This window comes from Macaca thibetana, chromosome 1, assembly GCF_024542745.1.
Source record: "Macaca thibetana thibetana isolate TM-01 chromosome 1, ASM2454274v1, whole genome shotgun sequence".
NCBI classification, from domain to species: domain Eukaryota; kingdom Metazoa; phylum Chordata; class Mammalia; order Primates; family Cercopithecidae; genus Macaca; species Macaca thibetana.
Genome location: NC_065578.1, coordinates 67725081 through 67731533, shown reverse-complemented (window position 1 = coordinate 67731533; position 6453 = coordinate 67725081).

Here is a 6453-nt window from a genome sequence, read left to right as displayed (position 1 = left end):
GATGATTTTCTCCTACTCTGTGGGTTGTCTATTTACTCTGCTGACTGTTCCTTTTGCTGTGCAAAAGTTGTTTAGTTTAATTAAGTGCCAGCTATTTATCTTTGTTTTTATCGCATTTGCTTTTGGGTTCTTTGTCATGAAATCTTTGCCTAAGCTAATGTATAGAAAGGTTTTCCAATGTTATCTTTTAAAATGTTTATAGTTTCAGGTCTTAGATTTAAGTCCTTGATCCATCTTGAGTTGATTTTTGTATAAGGTGAGAGATGAGGATCCAGTTTCATTCTCCTACATATGACTTGCCAATTGTCCCAGTACCATTTGTTGAATAGGGCATTGTTTCCCTACTTTATGTGTTTGTTTGCTTTGTCAAAGATCAGTTGGCTGTATTTGGGCTTATTTCTGCATTCTCTATTCTGCTCCATTGGTCTCTGTGACATTTTTATACCAGTACCATGTTGTTTTGGTGACTATGGCTTTGCAGTATAGTTTGAAATCAGGTAATGTGATGCCTTCAGATTTATTCTTTTTGCTTAGTCTTGCTTTGGCTATGTGGAATGTTCTTTGGTTCCATATGAATTTTAGGATTCCTTTTTCTAGTTCTGTGAAGAACAATGGTGGTATTTTTATGGGAATTACCTTGAATTTGTAGATTGCTTTTGGCAGTATGGCCATTTTTACAATATTGATTCTACCCGTCCATGAGCATGGGATGTGTTTCCATTTGTTTGTGTCATCCATGATTTCTTTCAGCCGTGTTTTGTAGTTTTCCTTGTAGAGGTCTTTATTCTCCTTGGTGAGATATATTTCTAAGTTTTTTGTTGTTGTTGTTCGTTTTTATTTTTTGCAGCTACTGTAAAAGGGGTTGAGTTATTCATTTGATGCTCAGCTTGGTCACTGCTGGTGTATAGAAGAGCTACTGATCTGTGAACATTAATTTTGTATCCAGAGACTTTGCTGAATTATTTTTTCAGTTCTAGGAGCTTTCTGGAAGAGTCTTTAGGATTTTCTAAGTAAAAAATCATATCATCAGCAAAAAGTGGCAGTTTGACTTCTTCTTTGCCAATTTGGATGCCCTTTATTTCTTTCTCTTGTCTGATTGCTCTGTCTAGGACTTCCAGTACTATGTTGAAGAGAAGTGGTGAGAGTGGGCATCCTCCTCTTGTTCCAGTTCTCAGAGGAATGCTTTCAACTTTTCCCCATTCAGAATTATGTTGGCTATGAGTTTGTCACAGATGGCTTTTATTATATTGAGGTATGTCTCTTGTATGCCAATTTTGCTGAGAGTTTAATCATAAAGCAATGCTGGATTTTGTCAAATGCTTTTTCTGCATCTATTGAGATGATCCTGTGATTTTTGTTTTTAATTCTATTTATGTGGTGTATCACATTTATTGACTTGTGTATGTTTAAAACATCCCTGTATCCCTGGCATGAAACCCACTTGATCAAGGTGAATCATCTTTTTGATATGCTATTGGATTCGTTAGCTAGCATTTTGTTAAGGATTTTTGCATCTATGTTCGTCAGGGATACTGGTCTGTAGTTTTCTTTTTGGTTACATCCTTTCCTGGTTTTAGTATTAGGGTGACACTGGCTTCATAGAATTTGGGATGATTCCCTCTTCCCCTATCTTGTGCAATGCTGTTGATAGGATTGCTACCAATTCTTCTTTGAATGTCTGGTAGAATTCTGTTGTGAATCCATCTGGTCCTAGATTTTTTTGTTGGTAATTTTTAAATTACCATTTCAATCTCACTGCTTGTTACTGGTCTGTTAAGGGTATCTAATTCTTCCTGATTTAAGCTAGGAGGATTGTATCATTCCAGGAATTTATCCATCTCCTCTATTTGAGGTTATTTGAATTTTCTCTCTTCTTTTCTTGGTTAATCTTGCTAATGGTCTATCAATTTTATTTATCTTTTCAAAGAATAAGCTTTTATTTCATTTATCTTTTTTTTGTTTGTTTGTTTCAGTTTCATTTAGTTCTGATCTGATCTTGCTTATTTCCTTTCTCTGCTGGGTTTGGGTTTGGTTTGTTCTTGTTTCTGTAGTTCCTTGAGATATGACCTTAGATTATCTGTTTGTGCTCTTTCAGACTTTTTAATATAGGTGTTTAGGAATATAAACTTTCCTCTTAGCACTGCCTTTTCTGTATCTCAGAGGTTTTGATAGGTTGTGTCACTATTATTTTTCAGTTCAAAGAATTTTTAAATTTTCATCTTGATTTCATTGTTGACCCAATAAAGGATGCAGGAGCAGTTTATTTAATTTCCATGTATTTACATGATTTTGAAGGTTCCTTTTGGAGTTTATTTCCTGTTTTACTCCACTGTGGTCTGAGAGAGTGCTGTATATAATTTTAATTTTCTTAAATTTATTAAGGCTCATTTTGTAGCCTATCATATGGTCTCTCTTGGAGAAAGTTCCATATGCTGATGAATAGAATGTATATTCTGTGGTTGTTGGGTAGAATGCATTTTGTTAAGTCCATTTGTTCCAGGGTATACTTTAAATCCATTCTTTGTTGACTTTCTGTCTTGATGACCTGTCTAGTGCTGTCAGTGGAGTATTGAAGTCCCCCACTATTATTGTGTTGCTGTATATCTCATTTCTTAGGTCTAGCAGTAAGTGTTTTATAAATGTGGGAGCTCCCGTGTTAGGTGCATATATATTTAGAAATGTGATATTTTAATGTTGGACAAGGCCTTTTTATCATCATATAATGTCCCTCTTTGTCTTTTTTAACTGCTGTTGCTTTAAGGTTTGTTTTGTCTGTTGTGAGAATAGCTACTCCTGTTTACTTTTGGTGTCTATTTGCAAGGAATGTCTTTTTCCACCCCTTTACCTTAAGTTTATGTAAGTCCTTATGCGTGAGTCTCTTGAAGCAGCAGATACTTGGTTGGTGAATTTTTATCCATTCTGCAATTCTGTATATTTTAAATGGAGCATTTAGGCCGTTTATATTCGATGTTAGTATTGAGATGTGAGTTTCCATTCCCTTCATCATGCTATTCGTTGCCTGTATATATACCTTACCTTTTTTTTTTTTTCTCAATTGCATTTTTGTTTTATAGGTCCTGTGAGATTTATGTTTTAAACAGGTTCTGTTTTGATGTGTTTCCAGGATTTGTTTCAAGGTTTAGAGATTTTTTTAACAGCACTATAAGTGCTGGCTTGGTAGTGACAAATTCTGTCAGCATTTGATTGTCTGAAAAAGACTGTATCTTTCTTTCATTTATGAAGCTTTGTTTCACTGGATACAAAATTCTTGGCTGATAATTGTTTTGTTTGAGGAAGCCAAAGATAGGACCCCAATCCCTTCTAGCTTATAGGGTTTCTGCTGATAAATCTGCTGTTAATCTGATAGGTTTTTCTTTATAGGTTACCTGGTCTTTTGTCTCACAACTCTTAAGATTCTTTCTTTCGTCTTAACTTTAGATAATCTGATGATAATGTGACTAGGTGATGATCTTTTGGTGATGAATTTCCCAGGTGTTCTTTGAGTTTCTTGTATTTGGATATCTAGGTCTCTAGCAAGGTCAGGGAAGTTTCCCTCGATTATTCTCCCAAATATGTTTTCCAACCTTTTAGATTTGTCTTCTTCCTCAGGAATGCCAATTATTCTTAGATTTGGCTATTTAACATAATCCCAGACTTCTTGGAGACTTTGTTCATACTTTTTTTTTTTTTTTTGTCTTAGTTGGATTGGGTTAATTCAAAAACCTTGTCTTTGAGCTCTGAAGTTCTTTCATCTGCTTGTTCAATTATATTGCTGAGACTTTCCAGAGCATTTTGCATTTCTGTAAGTGTGTCCATTGTTTCCTGAAGTTTTTATTTTTAATTATGCTATCTATTTCATTGAAAATTTCTCCCCTCATTTCTTGTATCATTTTTTGGATTTCCTTAAATTGTTTTTCGCCTTTCTCTGGACCTCCCTGATTCGCTTAATAACGAACCTTCTGAATTCTTTTTCAGGTAATTCAGGGATTTCTTCTTGTTTTGGATCCATTGCTGGTGAGCTAGGGTGATTTTTGAGGGGTATTAAAGAACCTTGTTTGGTCATATTACCAGAGTTGGTTTTCTGATTCTCATTTGGGTAGGCTCTGTCATATGGAAGGCCTAGGGCTCAAGGCCATGGTTCAGATTCTTTTGTCCCACGGAGTGTTCCCTTGATGTCGTGCTTTCCCCCTTTTCCTAGGGATGTGGCTTCCTGAGAGCCGAGATGTAATGATTGTTATCTCTTCTGGATCTAACCACCCAGCAAGTCTACCAGGCTCTGGGCTGGTACTGGGGGTTGTCTGAACAGAATCGTGTGATGTGAACTGTCTTTGGGTCTCTCAGTCACGATACCAGCCAGCACAGTATTTGGGGTGTCTCCCGGGTCCTGCAGGAGCAATCTGCTTCCTTCAGATGGTCTATCAATTCTCTCAGCTTTCCTGATTTATTCCTACAGTCATTCTGGAGCAAAAGTTCACAATGCAAGCCTCCACACTCTGCTCTTTCCATCCAAGTGGGAGCTGCCGTCTAGTCCTGCCTCCCATCCACCATTCTCTCTCCAGCTACCTGAATTAAGTTCTGTGTGGCTGGAGATGCCTCACAATCATGGTAGAAAGTGAAAGGCATATCTCACATGGTGGCAGACAAAAGAAAAGAGCTCATTTTCTTTCGTGATACTCATTGTATCACAATGAGTAGGTTAGGTTAGGTTCAGCTAGAAGAGTAAATTAACAGAGGCTCATATTTCTTTCATATATAAGTCCACAGCTAGGCAGTTCATGGGCATTACAGCATCTCAGCTGCATAGCCTTCAGAGATCCAGGCTCCTCCAACCCTACACATTTACCCTGTACTTTCCCTCCCATGACACACACACACACATACACACACATGCACCCCTGATTAGGATTTGGGGAATCCCAGGAATCAGTATTTTAACAGGTATTGCAGGAAATCCTAAAACATGTAGTTTGTAACCCACTCTGAGAAATTCTGATGTAGAATTAGGAAAAGGGTGATAAAGTGACTCTCACAGAATTGGTAATGAGAGGAAATAAAATTACTTCCAGGATATAAATTATGCAATCAATGAATAATTGTTAAGAGCAGAGGTATGCAACGTTACCTTAAAGAAACTCAGACCACCCAACAAAAACCTGACTTTTGAATATTTTATCGTCTAAAGACACTATAAATGTGAAAGTGGATGGTGCAGAGTGAATCCATAGCCACAGTGGATTATTAAGGTACTATTAAGCTGTGGCTACTTATATCAAAGGCTATATGTGAGATGATTTTCAACTTGGGGAACTGGGCAAAAATAAATTTTGGCTTCCACAGTCTCATCTCCGTTTCCTTCTGAAAGGAAAAAGAAAAGAAAAAGGAAAAGCCTGGGACAATGTATCATAAAGCCAGGTAAGAAATGGTTAACATTATTTTGTAACATCAATCATTTTACTTTTCCTTAACATAAGTGGAAAACTGAGTAGATTGTTCCTGGTTACCAAGTGTGTTTTGAAAATTCCTACCCCCTGGTTCTGGTAGAAAATAGATGTGTTTCTGCCTAAATAACCCAAATTAAGGAAAACTCCACAGACCTACACTACCACTCCCTGAACATTTTCCTTTATCTCTTCTTTTTACTGCATCCTATCCTCTTAAACTGCTACTTAATTTCCAAGTGAATTCTTCCACAGCTTCAAATCACTCAAGCAATCTCCCACTGTACTAAGGGATTCTTAGCATCAAATAGTTTCAGACTGGTGACAGGGTATTTATTAAAATCATGAAGTCCGTGCTCTGCCAAGGAGACCTAAGACTGAGTAAGTCTATTCAACTTTCGGAATGTAGTTTTTGTCATTTGAAAACTGACTTCTATTGAAGATTTATTTTCTAAGATCCCAGTGAAATTTTAAGTGTATAATCATGATCCAAACATAACCAGGATTCTTATACAGTGGTAGATTTTAAGCCAAGCAATTTGGCAAGTTGTACACAACCTTTCCCAAGCCCCACATTGTATGTACTTAAGAAAGTCTACCTATGATTCACTTTATTACCCAGTCGGGGGGGTTCTGAATGATCCATTTTACTGCACAATTAGGGGGTTGTGACCCTGCATTTTAGCACTTCAGAGAATCATGGCCCCTGCTGAGAGAGAGGATAGAGAGAAAAACTGCGATATATATCCAGCAGGCTGCTTTGCTTTCTAAGCTAACTGCTGAATATCCTGTGGGGCCAGGCAGAAAAACCGTATTTTCTTGTCTTTTCAAATTTCCTTAAACCAAAGGCTGGACTCCAAATAATTTCGTTTGGAACTAAACAGCTCATCCCTTCTGAGTACGAAAACATGACTCCGCCTCGCCGTAGACCGGAGGAGGAAGAAGCAGCGCCAGGGAAACCCGAACCTGTCTCACCGGGGCGGTCCCAGGCCAGCCCAGCCCACCCCAGCCCGCG